We start from the raw sequence: 18,002 nt of genomic DNA on the forward strand, positions 1-18,002 counted from the left end.
GCAACAAAAACAACAACAAAACTTTATTATATTTTTTTTCTTCTTCTTCTTCCTCTAGTGATCTAGGTCTTTTCGTTTCCACGGTTTCGGATGCTCAGTCAAGCGGGGGAGAAAAAGGGGCTGCCTTGTGGCGGGAAATGCTGACAGCTTGGCATTTTGGAGACCTTGGCCACCGGAGAAACAAGACAAGCTGACAAGGTGAGCTTTTCCCTCTGCGATCCTGGCTTGTCCCTCTTCCCTCACTCCCATGTTACGCCCCTTCCTCACACGGGTGGTTTGAAAGGGTGGTATCCATACGGGGTTTTGATCTGACTCAGTCCCGGGCCTTTCGTTTTGTCCTCACCTCCCCCCTTGCATAAAGAATCCACAATGCTTTGTGTGTGTGTGTGTGTGTGTGTGTGTGTGTGTGTGTGTGTGTGTGTGAGTGTATTTATTTATTTTGTCAAACAGGTACAAGATAATAAGTATGAACATAAACAAGAACAAAGGGAGTAAATACAGACAAATGGGGACGGTCAGGCAGGGACGGTAGGCACGCTGGTGTGCTTATGCACGCCCGCTTTAAGGACCTCTTAGGAATGGGATGAGGCCCACGGTAGACAGTTTGTAGTTGAAGCTGTGACAATGGGGTTGAGGCTGTAACTACAGAGTAGGGTAGGGCGTTCCAGGCATTGACCACTCTGTTGCTGAAATCGTATTTTCTGCAATCGAGTTCAGAGCAGTTTACCTTGAGTTTGTATCGGTTGTTTGCCCGTGTGTATTATTGTGGTTGGAGCTCTTGTTGACAGACAAGAGACATTGTAGCAGACAATTTTGTGAACTATGCTTAGATCGACCGCAGGTGATACAGATACCTATGTATTTACCTACAGCCTAACATATAACTACATACTGATATTGATCGCTGTCCATCTTGAATACATGGCAGGAAGAGGAAGCTTGAGACTTCACAAAGTTGATAGTGTATGGAACAAAACTGTGGCTGAATCTGGATGTTCTGCTTCAGATGCCACTGTAAAAAGTTAGCACCCATCCCTCTCCTAGAAGAATGAACTATTTTGAGAAATATAAAAAAGGCAGAATGTTATGTTTCCCTGGATGAAAAATGGAGAAACATGCTCTTGGAGACAGAAAGCAGCCCCCACCTTTCTTAATAGCCCGCAGTAGATGCCAGCACTTAAGAAATAAAGAGATAGCTAACTCTATTCATAAGCAAATACCCTCACCCAATTACAAAGGTAGGATTAGCCTTCAGTCACAATAGGAATTATCCAACAAACCCCTTCATTGCATCATCCTCAGAAACGTCAACCAAACTTAGTTCTGACAAACTTCTAGGATTTGTACATGGCCTCATGGGAGTCACCCAATAGAATACATACTCTTGCACAGGAACAGGAAGCTCAAGTGCAAAGCCCAAGAGAAGGTATAAATACCTCCCGCTCTCAATTCCATATGGTCAGCTGCCCAGAATCACCAACATGTGGTTCTGCTTCATCACTACGTCATCTTTCCAGTCAGCTTCCAGCCTCCAGCCTCCATTTTGTCTCCAGCGCCTTTCTCTCGGCTTGGAACTGAACCAGATGGAGATTTCTTCCCAAACCATGAAGCCCCCTCCCAGAAGGTGGCAAGGAAAACAGATTCTGGAGAGGCTGTATAGTGTCCAAGGCAATCTGCGGTCCCTGATGAAGCAACGCTTATGTGCTATAGGTCCTGGATAGAAGGGAGTGAATCATTCTTACTATCAGAAAATATCTCTTTATTTACAGGTTGGATCTCCCTCTGACGAGCTTCTTGTCCTGCCCTCAGGTGCTTTGGAGAATAAATCCATGCCTTCTTTCCTGTAACAGGCTTTTAAGAGCCACGGTGGCACTAGTGGTTAGAAAGCAGCATTGCAGGCTAACTCTGTCCACAGCCAGGAGTTCAATACTGACCAACTCAAGGTTGACTCAGCCTTCCATCCTTCCGAGATCGGTAAAATGAGGACCCAGATTGTCAGAGGCAAATTGTCAGACTCTGTAAACTGCTTAGAGAGGACTATAAAGCACTGTGAAGTGATATATAAGTCTAAGTTCTATTGCTATTCGAAGACAGCTATTATGTCACCCCTCAAGCTTTCTCTTCCTTAGGCTAACATGCAGGTAATTCTTCACCTACCACTACAGTGCGGCTCAAAATTTCTGTTACTGAGTGAGACAGTTGTTAATTGAGTTTTGCACCATTTTGTGGCGTGTCTTGCCACCACTGTTAAGTGGATCACTGCAGCTGTTAAGTTGGTAACATGGTCATTAAGTCAGTCTGACTTCCCAGATTATCTGAGGGCCGCAAAAGGGGATCACATGGCCCAGGGACACTGCAACTGTCATAAGTACATGCCAGTTGCCAAGCATCTGAATTTTGATCATACGACCATGAGGATGCTGTAATGGTTGTTAAGTGTGAAAAATGGCCATAAGTCACTTTTTTCAGAGATGTGGTAACTTTGAACGGTTCCTAAACGAACTGTTGTAAGTCAAGAGGGATGCAGTGGCTCAAGGGCTAAGACGCTGAGCTTGTCAATCAGAAAGGTCGGCAGTTTGGCGGTTCGAATCCCTAACATCACGTAACGGAGTGAGCTCCTGTGACTTGTCCCAGCTTCTGCCAACCTAGCAGTTCGAAAACATGTAAAAAAATGCAAGTAGAAAAATAGGGACCCCTTTGGTGGGAAGTGAACAGCGTTCCGTGCGCCTTCAGTGTTTAGTCATGCCAGCCACATGACCAAGGAGACGTCTTTGGACAGCACTGGCTCTTTGGCTTTGTAACGGAGATGAGCATCGCCCCCTAGAGCTGGAAATGACTAGCACGTATGTGCGAGCGGAACCTTTACCCTTACCTTAAGTCAAGGACTACCTGTAGATGAATCGTTATCACATAAATATGAGGGAAGATAAAAGTGTTCTGTGTTTTGACATATGCTCTGTTCTGCAGGGTGATGTCATGCTGGTCACCTGACCATGGAAATGTCTCTGGACAATGCTGGTTCTTTGGCTTAAGAAACTGAGATTGTACCACCCCCTAAAGTCAGTCACACCTAGCAGAGGTAAAGCCTCAGGGACACCTTTGTCCCCAGGTACAGAATTTGATATTTCTCTATATCAGATTCCATCTTATTTATTACAGTCCACTGTGCAAGCTTGTCTAGCTTTTCCTAAATTGTGTCTTTCTCTCCAAAATCCTCTGGATTTTGTGTCATATTTCCAAATCTGATCATCATTCCCATCTATGTCATTAATTAAAAAATGTTGAATTGGCCCAGGGCCCAGGACAGAGCCTTATGGTCCTCCACTCGAAACCACTCTCTGCGCTGTGATAAAAATATTTATGAACATGTTCTGAGTGCAGCCACCCAGCAAATTGTGAGCATAATGTGCATTGATGGTTTATTCAGAAACCAGGCTAAGTGCATGTTTGCTTAACTTGAGGCAAACACCCTGCAGCCCACCTTACGGAACAAAATACATTCATTACGCAGGATGCTTTTGCAAAACCTATTTTTTGACATAAGGCAGGGAAAGAGAGAGAGAGAGAGAGAGAGACTAAATTTAGCAGTACGAAAGGATCCAGATGGAAGAAGGACTTTTTCTCGTGATAAATTTAAACTTCATCTTTGAAAGAAACCAAGTCACTCTTGCAATCAGCTCCAAATCAGAAATGGGCAGGTTTGAAGCTGGTGGGATCTAGTTCGATTTTCACTAAAATCTCCAGATCTGTCCGTTTGGAGCCAGAATGCAAAAGTCATGCCTTTCACTGGGGTGCCAGCTCTTATTGCCCACAAAAGCCTACTGCTGCTTATTCCCAATCTTTGTTTTAATCTATCAGTTGTGTAATTTAGTTGGCAACTTTTGCTAAAAAGTAAAGCTTTATGGAAATTCTCAATCACCCCCATCATGGTTGTCCCAAAAATGCTTTTTCAAAAGGCAACTGGACTTTCTGGGTTTTTTTTCCTTTGGAAAAAGTTTCGCTTTTCATCCAGAGGTGGGCTTCAAAAAATTTAGCAACCGTTTCTCTTCCCAGTTGCTGGGGGTGTGTGGCCATGGTGGGCGTGGCCTACTCAGCCTCCTGCACCACGGCGGTAGTGGGGGGGGCGTTTTTTGCCCCCCCGGGCTCCAGAGGCATCATGGTCTTAAGTTGAGGACTACCAGTATAGGAGCAGGGAGCAAACCCTCATACCATCACTGATGAGGTTACCTAGTTGGGTAATGAAATGTCTGCAAAGAAACAACCACGCTCAGAAAGCACCGCGGACTCCGCAGTCGTGAATATGAACCAGCCCTTTTCTGCTCTGCTGAACCAGATCAGCAGAGGGAGGATGCTTTCTGAATCTCTCCTGCCAGGAACTGGACTATCTAGCACACAAGGGAGGACTTTCTCCGATGTGCCTCCGGGCTGTGGAAGTTTCTCCCTAAGGAGATGCAATGGTTCTCGCTTCTCCCAGTAAGGATATGTCAAAAACCCATCTCTTTTTCAAACGTTTAACCATTAGTCCGGCTGATTTTGATCTCAGCGATAGCTTTAAGGTTGCTTCGTTTTTCACTACAAGAACATAAAGCTTTTTAATGTGCATTTTAAGTGCTGTAAATCACCTTGACCATTGCATGGGCAAAGAGTCAGGATCGAGGGTGGGCTGCTGGGGGCTAACCCTAACCCTGCATAGCTCAAGACAGCATGAAAAAGCACGCCTTTATTATCAAGCTTTTCACTGCCCTTATTTGGATTCCTCTTAAATAATATATAAGTCCCTCAACACTGTCCAACTATTAACAAAGTCTGCATTACGATCACTATTAACCTTCTCGTCACTCCTTATCGCCCATCCCCTCCCACTTGTGACTGTAGGACTGTAACTTTGTCGCTTGTATCCTTACAATTTATAATTGACTGTTTCCTAGTATGATTTCATTGCTTATTGTACCCTATGACTATCATTAAGAGTTGTACCTGATAATTCTTGACTCTTGATGAATGTATCTTTTCTTTTAGGTACACTGAGAGCATTTGCACCAAGACAAATTCCTTGTGTGTCCAGTCACAGTTGGTCAATAAAGAATTCTCTTCTCTTCTCTTCTCTTCTCTTCTCTTCTCTTCTCTTCTCTTCTCTTCTCTTCTCTTCTCTTCTCTTCTCTGCTCTTCTATTTTTTTAATGATATTGGTTTTAAATTTGGATGAAGCCATCTTGTGTGCTTGTGCAGACAGAGAGGTAGGATATCAAATAAAAATTACAGGGGTTTGAATTCTCAGAGCGTTTAATTATAACTAGACACTTAATCAAACAATCGTTTTGACATGTAGTCCTCAACTTATGACCACAATTGTGCTCAAAATTACTGTCGTTAAGTGGATTTTGCCCCCATTTTATAACTTTGCTTGCCATAGTTGTTAAGTAAATCACTGCAGTTGTTAAGTTAGTAATATGGTTCTCGACTGAATCTGACTTTCCTTGTCAGAAGGTCACCACATGTGATTATATGAAATTGGGGTCCTTGTTGCTCCCTGAGCTTGGCTGTTTTCTTGCAGACGTTTCATTACCCTATCAGGTAACATGATCAGTGCTAGAGGGGAGTGGGGTTTTCTCTTATTTTTATATACTAGTAACTTGTCCTATTGGTTGGAATGGTCTTAGAGGTTCCTTGATTAGGTTGTTGTTGTTTACTATTAGTTTGCTTTTCTGAGTTGGTAGTTTCTTGATTGGTCTATTGTTTACTGCTTGATTGCTGTTCTAGTAGTAATCTTGATATTAATATCTGCTTATCTGAGTGTTGATTACTGACATGGAAGTGTTTTGGTCTTTTTGTTTCTTTTTTGGTTTTTGACTGTCTCTTTGGAATGGTATGTAGATGTTGTTTATCTTTATGTGTCTGTTGATGGCTGATCTGTCAGAGTGCCAGACTTTCAGGAGTCCTCTAGCGCTTTCAAACTTAGCTTTGTTTAGTGTGCTCACGCTTTCCCAGTCGAAGCTATAGTTACGTTTGTCCACGTGATGTGGAAATTAAGAAAATAAATAAAAAAACCCTCTGCTTCTGGCACTGATGATGTTCCCTAGATGGGTAATGAAACGTCTGCAAGAAAACAACCAATCTCCGCAAACACTGGGACCCCACAGCTCAACCCTGAGCTACAAAATTTTCTATCCGTGTGATGAAAAGTAATTACTGCTATTCAGCCATTTCTTCTATAACACTTTTCATTTGTTCTTCTATTTTTAATGCCCTGGTCTGTTTATTCTTCCCCAGGTTCTGCTCCAATTTCGCCATCGTGGGCTGCTATAAATGAATTTTTTTTATTTTTATTATTATTATTTAAGCCACCTGGAGTGCACCCAAGTGGGTACTGTAGAAAGGAGATCGATATTCTCGAGAGAGAATTATTTACCACAATAAATGGCTTAGTTCTGAACGGAAGCCTTACAGAGCTGGGATTGAAACGCCTGGCAGGTGGAGCAAACTTACCTGGGATGTCCAACTGAAAGATGGCATCCTTCCCCTGCTTGTCAATTCTTGTGGGAAACAGCAGGAAGCTGCCTTTTCTGAAGAGCTGAAAGGGGTAGGAATCAAGGGCCAAAGACCGATTTTGCCTTTTGAGCCTCATTCGGAGTGCAATTCTGCCATCTTCTGGACATGCACACAAAGAGCTCTCCGTTTGCAGCCGTTCTCCCCAATTTAGGGGTTTTGCAGGTGTCTGGGGGAGGTTTGCTTCAACCGTTAAACAGAATTTCTCAACGTTGGCCACTATAAGATGCACGGACTTCATCTTTGTGTCTTAGGTGGGACTAGAACTCACAGTTTCCTGCTGATTGGCCCAAAAGACACCCGGCTGGCTTTCATGCCTAAGGCAGGACTCGAACTCGCAGTCTCCTATGCGAAGTTACCCAGCTGGCTTTCATGCCTAAGGCAGGATTAGAACTCTCAGTCTCCTGCTGATTGGCTGGAGGATACCCAGCTAGGTTTCCTGCCTAAGGCAGGATTAGAACTCACGTTATTCTGATGATTGGTCCAAAGTCACTCAGCTGGCTTTGAATGCCTAAGGCAGGTCTAGAACTCACAACTCCTGGTTTCTAGCCTGACACCAGAACTGCTAAACCAAACTGGCTCTCCATGAAATCATAGCACTAATTATATTGATTTATGAAGCACAGAATTTGTATCACTTATGTAGTTCGATTCCCAGGTGGAAGAGGGCGGGAGAGGGTGTATTCCAGAGGAGCAACTCAATTCAGATGGGTGAAAGAAAGAGGATAAAGACTGCTCCTCCTTAAGAGTTCCCAGAGGGCATACAAAACATTTGCCAGACCAATTCTCGAATACAGCTCATCAGTCTGGAACCCACATTACATAGCTGATATTAACACAGTTGAGAAAGTCCAGAAATATTTCACAAGAAGAGTTCTCCGCTCCTCTACTCGTTGTAGAATACCTTATGCCACCAGACTCGAAACTCTAGACCTAGAAAACCTACAACTACGCCACCTTCGGTCCGATCTAAGTATGGTATATAAAATCATACATTGCAATGTCCTACCTATCAGTGAATACTTCAGCTTCAACCATAACAACACAAGAGCAAACAATAGATACAAACTCGAGGTTAATCGCACCAAACTTGAGTGCAGGAAATACGACTTCAACAACAGAGGGGTCAATGTCTGGAATACTCTACCTGACTCTGTGGTTTCTTCCCCAAACCCCCAAAACTTTAACCTTTAGACTGTCTACTATTGGCCTCACCCCTTTCCTAAGAGGTCTGTAGGGGGCGTGCATAAGCGCACCAATGTGCCTACCGTCCCTGTCCTATTGTTTCTTTTTATTTTTCTTGTATGTACTCATTTCTTGTATTCATAACTATGTTTTTCCTTATACCTATTATCTTGTAAGCGATTGACAAATCAAATAAATATATATAAATAATAAATAAATAAATAAATAAAAATTAAATGCTTTCTGGGAATGTTAGCACGCTTTAGTGTGGCAAGATTCCGTCTGGGGATGAAGAATAATAAAAATAGCTGCCTGAAGAATCACATCCTGTCTTTCTTGGGTTTTGAAGCCTGACACTTGCCTGATGACATCATAGTATTTGTTAAGTTACTTGTCCCTTTTGTAGAAATTCGTCAACTTAACTTCCCTGAAGGACTCAGTGGCTGTTCTGACCCAAGCCTTGTTCAAATTAAACAAACACAAACTGTGTATAAAAGCAAACATTTTTTTTAATGCGGCGCTGGGAATTCAGTGAAGAAAAAGTTTCATTTTAGGTAGACAGGCCACAAAAAAATAATAAAAGAATAACAGAGTTGGAAGGGACCTTGGAGGTCTTCTAGTCCAACCCCCTACTCAAGCAGGAAATCCTATACCATTTCAGACAAGTTTTGGTCGCCATGATGTAAAAAAGATGTTGAGATTCTAGAAAGAGTGCAGAGAAGCGCAACAAAGAGGATTAGGGGACTGGAGGAGAAAACATATGAAGAAGGGTTGCCGGAATGAGGTATGTCTAGTTTCATGAAAAGAAGGACTAGGGGAGACATGATAGCAGTGTTTCAATATCTCAGGGGTTGCCCCAAAGAAGAGGGAGTCAATCCATTCTCCAAAGCACCTGAAGGCAGGATCAGAAGCAATGGGTGGAAACTAACTTGAGAAAAAATTAAGTCCTACACTTAGGCAAGAAAAACTACATATAGACTGGGTGAAACCAGGCTCAATAGGAGGAACTGTGAGAGGGATCTTGGAGTCTTAGTGGACAACCAGCTAAATAGGAGCCAGCTGTGTGTAGCAGCAGCCAAAAAAGCCAATGCAATCCTAAATTGCATTAACAGAGGGGATACAATCAAGATCAAGGGAGGTACTAATACCACTCTATAAAGCCTTAGTAAGACCACACCTAGAGTACTGCATCTAGTTTTGGTCACCACACTATAAAAAAGATGTTGAGTCTCTAGAAAAAGTGCAGAGAAGAGCAACCAGGATGATTAGGGGACTGGAGGCTAAAACATACAACGAACAGTTGCAGGAACTGGGCATGGCTAGTCTATTAAAGATCAGGGGAGAAATGATAGCGGTCTTCCAATATTTGAGGGACTGCCACAGAGAGGAAGGGATGAAGCTATTTTTCTAAAGCTCCTATAGGCCAGACAAGGAATAATGGATGGAAACTGAACAAGGAGAGATTTAACCTGGAAATAAGGAGAAACTTTCTGACAGTGAGAGCAATCAACCAATGGAACAGCTTTTGGCCTTGGAGGTTGTGGGAGTGCCATCACTTGAGACCTCCAAGAAGAGATTGGAGTGCCATTTGTCAGAAATGGTGTAGGGTCTCCTGCTTAGGTAAGGGGTTTGACTAGATGACCTACAAGGTCCCTTCCAACTCTGATTACCTGTTATCTGTTAATCAAGGAGAGAAGCGACCTAGAACTAAGGAGAAATTTCCTGACAGAACAATTAATCAGTGGAACAACTTGCCTCCAGAAGTTGTAAATGCTCCAACACTGGAGGTTTTTAAGAAGAGATTGGACAACCATTTGTCTGAAATGCTATAGGGTTTCCTGCCTAAGTAGGGGGTTGGACTAGAAGACCTCCAAGGACCCTTCCAACTCTGTTATTCTATTTTATTCTAAAGTGCTTGTGCAATTTCTTTTTACAAACCTCCAGTGGTGAAGCATCCACAACTTCTAGAGGCAAGCAGTTCCACTGGTTAATTGTTCTAACTGTCAGGAAATTTCTCCTTAGTTCTCGGTTGCTTCTCTCCTTGATGAGTTTCCAATCATGGCTTCTTTGTCCCGCCTTCTTATAAAGTTAGGAGATTTTCATTTAGCAGAGGTCGCTTCATGAGTTAGACTTCAGACCTCTTTTTATTTTGAAATGTTTAGATCTGTTTGCGGTTTTATTGCACGAAAATAATTTTAGTTGTTTGAAATGCTCTCTTTAAAAATTATAACTTGATCTGTTTTTATTGGAAACTGAAGCTCATTAAGGAAAGAAAAATAGGCTATACATGCTGAAAAAAAATTTTATAAGATGTAAGAAAGCTTTCAAGTTTACTGGAACCGTTTCACTCCCTCCCTCTGTGAAAAAAAAAATTAAAAAAGGGGGAGTGAAGGAAAGACGGTATTTGGTATGATGGAAACGGTCCAGCATAGTTTAGATAATCATTGTAAAACTGAATGAAACTGTAAAGAAATTGGTTCTGCTTGCATTTTAATGCAAACAAAACTAATTTGCTTTTCCAGAAACAACCAACAGTTATTCAAAAATCAATTTTTATGATTTTTTTAGTTTACATTCTTCAGTGAGGAGTAGGTTGCAAAATCCATAGATTATAGAAAAGGTATTCAAGTGTGCTTACATTAGGAGATTTAGGCATATATTTAAAAAGCCATTTTAAAAAAACCATAAAGTGATGTGAACATAATGAATAAACTCCCTAATGGACAGTTTTATGCACCCACCCACCCCCAACTAAGCCAACCTTCTCCTGACATCTAATTGGGGATAAAAGGGAAAAGACAAATGTTGATGTAATGCATGGAGAATCCTTTTGTTTGCAGAAGAAAATGCCTGAAAATTAAGGCAAGGTAGACTTGCGACACCAAGAATTTTAATCCGGTGGATGGTCCATATGGGATGAGCAAGCTTGATCACAAAATCATAGGGCTGGAGGGACTTTGGAGGTCATCTAATTCAACCCCCTGCCCAAGGTAGGAAACCTTATACCATCCCAGAAAGAAATATTTTCTCAAAAACTTCCAGCAATGGAGCACCCACAATTCTGGAAAGCAAGCTGTTCTATTGATTAATCCTTCTTACTTTAGGTAGAGATTCTCTGTCATCCAGGTCATAGTTGTCCCAAAGGTGCTTTATCAAGAGGCAAGTGGACTTTTTGGTTTTTCTTTTGAAGACATTTCGCTTCTCATCCAAGAAGCTTCTTCAGCTCTGACTGGATGGTGCGGAATGGGAGGATTTATACTCCTTGCAGACAGCTGGTCATTTGCATCCTTTTAGAGGGTCATTGAGGCCACTTGGAGGTTTATCTGTGTCCTCAGGGTCATCTGAGTAGTGTTCCTGGTTCCTGTATGCAATTTTATTCCTTTGGAAATCCATTCCTACTCCCACACCATTCAAAGGGTGTTCATCCCAAATTGTATAGCTAAAAATCCATAGAGATTCAAAGGCTGTCTGCAAGGAATTCCCCACTATCCTGTCAGAGCTGAAGAAGCTTCTTGGATAAGAAGCGAAACATCTTCAAAAGAAGAAAACCAGAAAGTCCTGTTGCCTCCTGAAAAAAGCACCTTTGAGACATTCTTACTGTCCGTAAATTCCTCCTGAGTTCCACACTGGTTCTCCCAGGTTGGACAATTCAACATTGTATTAATTGTTTCAGTCCGTTACTTTTATTATTGGCAGACATATTTTCGTCAAAATTTTCATAGCTTCTTGGAATGAACATAATTCCCAGCGTTGAAATAAAACAAGAGTTGTTTTAACTAAGCGTGTGCTTAATTACGGTCTCGAGAAGCCTTGGTCAGAACAGTACCTTTTGTGTACATAACTGCCTGCATCTGGGTGTTCAGCAACCCAAAGTTGTCAGACAGCAGTTGAGTGAATGCCAGAGAGGGCTTCCTTATCAGAGTTCATTGCAGAAAATCAAATCCAGAAAGCACACACTGATAACTGATTCAGCAGGATTCATTAACTTCTTTATATAGATAACAACATATGACGTCAACTTACAATACCAACAGCAGATTCTTCCAACATGGTAACAGTTACAGGCAAAACACAAGCAGAGGAGAGAACAGTGGAGAACAGTTTCAGTTTTGATTCGGAGTTGCAGACTAGTTAGCAGATTCAGCACTCAGAGCCTTAATACAGAGCCATGCCAAGGCTCCTTCTAGTTTCAGTTTCCAAACAGCCCCCATTGGCTGATCCAGTTGCCATACCCATTCCTTGGCTGACCTTGTTACCATGTCTCTGCCAGTTCATGAATATTCTGACATTCCTGGATTTAAGCCTGCCAATTGATAGAGAAGAAAGATCAGCGTGCCCAGGAAGAAGTGGGTTTCTCGTTATTTTGTTGTCCTCCTTCACTAAGGCTTCTTGCCTTCGTAGAGCTGGTGGTGCAATGTGGCTCAAAGACAGGGAGCCAGTAAGTAGGAGTAGTTTTTATGCAACTGCTTGTGATTGTTGGAAGAAATGTCCTTCTGGGTTCGGTTCCAAGTGGGGAAAAAGACACTGGAAACATGGAGGCTGTTTGGAAAGATGGTTTAATGGTGGACAGGACAAGATGGCTTGGAGCTCCTGAGCGAAAAGGGACGATCACATGCTTCAAGATGTTGGGTGAAGGAAAAGAAGGGCCAAGATGCTGAGAGACCCTTAGTTATAAACCCTCTGTTGGGCCCCACCTTAGTGTTTCCTGTTCCTGTGTAAGAAATGTATCCCATTGGCTGTCAGACTCCCAGGGGGCGGGGTCTTAGCTAACTGTGTAGGCTTTGTCTGGACCACATGGCTTCACCTGAGTGCTGGCTGATGCAATCTTCCCAGGCCAGGTGGTGAGATGGGTAGAGGCCTTTGTTATGTAGAATACTCAGGCCCAGGCCTTAATGGACCACCCATTAACAAAGGTGGGGGGTGAGCTTCTGCTTCTGAGGTGAGTTTCTGCTTCTGAATTTCTATTCTTTTTTTTAGGGGAAATATTTTGCCCTTTTAATATTTCCTAGGATATTTCATTTTTCTAGAAGAGGGATGGGTGCTAACTTCCTACATGATCCTCATTGTACCATTGAGTCTAGCATCAGTCTTGCTAGTGTGGCAGAATAAAACCAATAACAATAAAATTAAAAAAAATTTAAAACCAATAAGATTTTTTTAAAAAACAAATAAATCACAAACTCATCGCCTCGTTCGCCCCCTTGGGACGTCCCAAAACTAATTCCAGACATGGCCATTATGCCTGGATAAGACACCCTTGATGGCTTCCCACATTCAAGACTTGTGACTGAGCAAACACGGCCAGAACTACACTACAAAGTTTCCTGTTTCGACACCCGTAAAAACTCCACAATTTTTTTTTTTTTTGGAGAAACAAACTAAATTGAGAAGTGTGACAGATATGGCATCTTTCTTGGAAGGCTGTCAAGCATCATTTCAGACGAACATCCTCCCTTGGCACTTACTGACATGACAGGAGCCGGGGGTGGTTAGCCTGCAAAAAAAATGAAAACTGAGGAGAATGATAATAGCAGGCTACAAATATGGAAAAAGCCGTTAGGGGTAAGAAGGCAGAGCTGTTCCCTATTGAACCCAGGGAAAAGGCAATGACTAAATAATGATTTTATTTTTAAAAGGAAGACTTGGGGTGGGTTTAGGAGGACTTTCCTGACAGGAAAACGCTTTCAAGACTGGACAACTCTTTGTATGGAATGGTATAGGGTTTCCTGCTTGAGGAGAAGGTCGGACTAAAAGACCTCCAAAGTCCCTTCCAACTTTGTTATTCTGGGAGTTTGTTCATCTGGGAAGATTTAGAGCAGTGGGGTTTTTTTAAAAAAAATAATAATTCACAATTTGAAGATGTGTGGGCTTCAATTTCCAGAAATCCCCAGCAAAACAAGGCTGGGAGTCGAAGTCAAGATTTTTTCTTTTAGCTCTTCACGGCTCCTTCCCCAACCACAAAGATGTCGGTGATTGCCTTCCCTTGCTTAAGTTGTTTTAAGATGAGGAGGAGGAACAAAATAAAGGATTAAGTTTTTAATCTCTGCACGCAGCTGCGGTTTAGCATTTTCTGTGTGCAGAATCTGTTCCTTGAGCTCTCTGCATTATTGATTATTGTTGGGAGATCGTAACTTTCTACCCTCTGCTCAGAAAGCTTCGGTGTTGCTTTTATAGCTACTACATCTGCTGCTTTAATAATTTCCTCTTGTATAGAAATTATGGTTTTTAATTTGGTTTTGATTTTGAATGTTGCCCAGAAAAATGGCGGAGGGAGGAAAGGGAGGGAGGAGGAGGGAGATGGGAAGGAAGTTGGAAAGAAGGAAGGAAGGAAAGAAGGAGGGAGGGAGAGAGGGAGGGAGATGGGAAGGAAGTTGGAAAGAAGGAAGGAAGGAAAGAAGGGAGGGAGGGAGAGAGAGATGGGAAGGAAGGAAGGAAGGGATGGAGGGAGGAGCAAGATGGATGAAGGAAGAAAAGGAGGAAGGAAGGAAGGAAGGAAGGAAGGAAAGGAAAGAAGGAAGGAAGGAAGGAAGGAAGGGGAAGGGGAAGGAGGAAGGAAGGAAGGGAGAGAGATGGGAAGGAAGGAGGGAGGGAGGGAGGGAGGAGCAAGATGGATGAAGGAAGAAAAGGAGGAAGGAAGGAAGGAAGGAAGGAAGGAAGGAAGAAAAGGAGGAAGGAAGGAAGGAAGGAAGGAAGGAAGGAAGGAAGGAAGGAAGGAAGGAAGGAAGGAAGGAAGGGAGGGAGGGAGGAAAGAGGGAGGGAGAGAGAGAGGAAGGAAGGGAGGAGGGAGGGAGGAGCAAGATGGATGAAGGAAGAAAAGGAGGAGGAAGGAAGGAAGGAAGGAAGGAAGATGAAGGAAGGAAGGAAGGAAGAAAGGAGGGAGGAAGGAAGGAAGGAAGGAAGGAAGGAAGGAAGGAAGGAAGGAAGGAAGGAAGGAAGGAGGGAGGGAGGAAGAAGGAGGGAGAGAGATGGGAAGGAAGGAAGGGAGGGAGGAGGGAGGGAAGAGCAAGATGAATGAAGGAAGGAAGGAAGGAAGGAAGGAAGGAAGGAAGGAAGGAAGGAAGGAAGGAAGGAAGGAAGGAAGGAAGGAAGGAGATGATGAGGGAGGGAGGGAGGGAGGGAGGGAGGAAGGAAGGAAGGAAGGAAGGAAGGAAGGAGATGATGAGGGAGGAAGGAAGGAAGGAAGGAAGGAAGGAAGGAAGGAAGGAAGGAAGGAAGGAAGGAAGGAGAAAAAGTAAGCAAAGATTAGTGAAAAAATGGCAATGAGAAAGGAAGAAAAGATTCGTCTTCTTGGCATGAATATGCCCTAGGAATGTTTTGTCATGTTTTCATGACAAAATGTTTCATGGTGGGTTTTTTGTCACACACCCTCCCTTAGCTGGGGCAGTTTACAGCTCTAACTGCCCTTTTTGGGAAGGGCAGCTCCTGAAGGGGTGGAGCTCCAAAACTTTGGTATCCTAATGAGAAGAGAGGGCTTTTGGGAGAAGACCCCAATGTGGGGAAAGATAGAAGGCAGAAGGAGAAGGGGACGGCAGAGGATGAGATGCTTAGATAAGCGTCCTTGATGCAACGAACAGGAATTTCAGCAAACTCTGGGAGTCAGTGGAGAAAAGGGGGACCTGGATGTGCTATGGTCCATGGGATCATGAAGAATTGGACACAAGTTTTGGTCCCCAGACTATCAAAGAGATGTTGAGACTCTAGAAAAGAGCGCACAGAAGAGCAACCAGGACGATTAGGCGACTGGAGGCTAAAACATACGACTGCAAGTACTCGGTATGGCTAGTCTACTGAAGAAAAGGACCAGGGAAGACAGGAGAGAAGTGTTCCAATATTTGAGGGGCTGCCACAGAGAGGAGGAAGGGGTCAAGCTGTTTTCCAAGGCACCTGTTGGCCGGAGAAGGAATAATGGATGGAAACTGAACCTAGAAATAAGGAGATTTTTTTTTTCTGACAGTGAGATCAATCAATCAATGGAAAAGAAGTTGCCTTCATAAGTTGTGGGAGCTTCATCACTGGAAGCTTTCAAGAAGAGACCGGACTGCCTTCTGTCAGAAATGGTGTAGGGTCTCCTGCTTGGGCAGGGGTTGGATAGATGACCTACAAGGTCCCACCCAACTCTGTTAATCTGTCCGTGAAATGATTTAGTAACTGAACAACAAATGATCAGGTCTTTGATTGGTTCAGTGGGTTGTGTGAACGCAAGTCTTCCTTACTCCCTGTGGAAAGATCCGGGACAGAAGCAAACCAGCCTGGCAAAGAAGAGGGTCGTGGGGGGAGGTTGACACACACAGACCCCTGCCCTGGCCTCTGGATCACCCTTCCATGCCTCTCTCCGCTGACCTGGCACGGGCTTTGGAGGCTGGCTAAAAATAACCCTGGGAATGACGAATAGGGGGACAGAGCCGAGAGCGCAGGAGGGCATTGGTAGGCCGCCCATTCGGTGGCCTTCAAGTGAACCAGAATGATCGAGAGGAAACGCTGCCAGCAGAAGACCTGGGTGGGATGGAGGATGGCAGAGCAAGCTGGGGGAAATCACTGCGGAATCCCACAGCCTTCAGCATCTTCCAGAGGCCTCACACAGGAGGACCACAAAGGGACCCTGTTGACCGAGCGGCTCCTTTCTTGTCCCATGCGACCCATGCAACCCTCGGCCCAAATGGAACGGGAGCTAGTTCAGCCTTCCCTGGTTGACCCACCCAGGGAGAAACCTTGGGCTCACCTTTCTCCAAGTTGGCCGCCCTCCGCCGGGTTGGAGAAGGGAAGCTCTGAGAATTTCCAGGCGGTGCGGGCAGCCCCTGGGGGATGCCAGGAGTTGAGAGCGTGCCAGCTTTTTTTTCTTCTCTTAATTAAAATTCCCCGGCCAGCATTGTGGATTGTCATGCAGGAATCTTTTGATAACCAAGGGACCCCAGCAGCTTATTAAATCCCTAATGACAAGTTAAGACAGGCGGACCTTTTTGCCATGTGGGTCAATCTGCACGCTTGGTTTCTTGGGGGGGGATGGGGGAAGAGGAGGCCTTCCAAGAAGCATCGACACCACGTTGTCCAAGAGGCAAATGGACTTTCTGTTTTTTTGTTTTTCTTTGAAGATGTTTCACTTCTCATCCAAGAAGCTTCTTCAGCTCTGACCGGATTGTGGGGATGGGAGGATTTATACTCCTTGCAGGCAGCTGGGCATTTGCATCATTTTAGCGAGTCACTGAGGCCGCTTGGACGTTTATCTGTGGTCACCTGAGTGGTGCAAACGGGTGTGGAGTCTTCTTGGAACGGCTGAAAGGACCGTGTCGTAGGCTGGAGATAGATGATATGTTAGCCCTCCCCCCGACCCCCCAGGCCACTCTTTTGAAGACAACAAAGTCCATATTTTAGACAGAGGCCATCTATGTCCAAATTGAATAGCCCTCGCTCAACAGGGGGAGAGGGATACAGCATCATCTATCTCCAGTCTACAACCCAGTTCCTTTCGACAGTTCCAAGAAGGCTCCGCACCCATTTGCACCACTCAGGTGACCTCTGAGGACACCGATAAACCTCCAAGTGGCCTCAACGACTTTCTAAAAAAAAAGGATGCAAATGACCAGCTGTCTGCAAGGAGTGTGAATCCTTCCATTCCCCACCATATGGTCAGAGATGAAGACGCTTCGACTTCCGGTTTGAAGGGCTTCGGTGACAGACAGGAATCCGCGATCGTGCGTGGTTTCTGCCTGGGCTCGCCGCTGGAGCGCCCCGAGCCGGCTGGTTTCGGGGCTAAGCCACCCCATAGAGGTGGTGAAGAAGGGGGAGACTGCCAGAAGGGTCGAGGAGAACCGCATCTCTCCTCTTCAGCTGGTCAAACTCCCTTTCCCGAAGGCGGTAGGAGCGGTGGTCAGAAATGGCCACCTCAAGGAAGTACTCAACCGGAAAAGAACGTGCAGGAGGAAGATAAGAAGTGAAAGTTTCGGCTGACCGGGCTAAGTTGAAAAAGCAATAACCTAAGGTACCCTGGAATTTAAATGTTACAAGAAATAATATCGCTCCCAAAGAAGAGTCGGAAGCAGCGAAAGAAAGTAAAAAGGGAAAGGTTTGGCTTTTTTCTTCTTCTTCTCTCTCCTTCCTTATATTGACAATTAAGAAAAAAAGAGATGAAGAAACTTCTTGGTTGAGAAGCGAAACATCTTCAAAGAAAAAAACAAACCAGAAAGTCCATTTGCCTCTTGAAAAAAAAAAAAAAACACCTTTGGGATACTTCCTGACCGTGAGAACAATTAATCAGTGGAACAATTTACCTCCAGA

The sequence above is a fragment of the Pseudonaja textilis genome, chromosome 4, assembly GCF_049901715.1.
Source record: "Pseudonaja textilis isolate UNSWEBS1 chromosome 4, rPseTex1.2, whole genome shotgun sequence".
In the NCBI taxonomy this organism is placed as follows: Eukaryota; Metazoa; Chordata; class Lepidosauria; order Squamata; family Elapidae; genus Pseudonaja; species Pseudonaja textilis.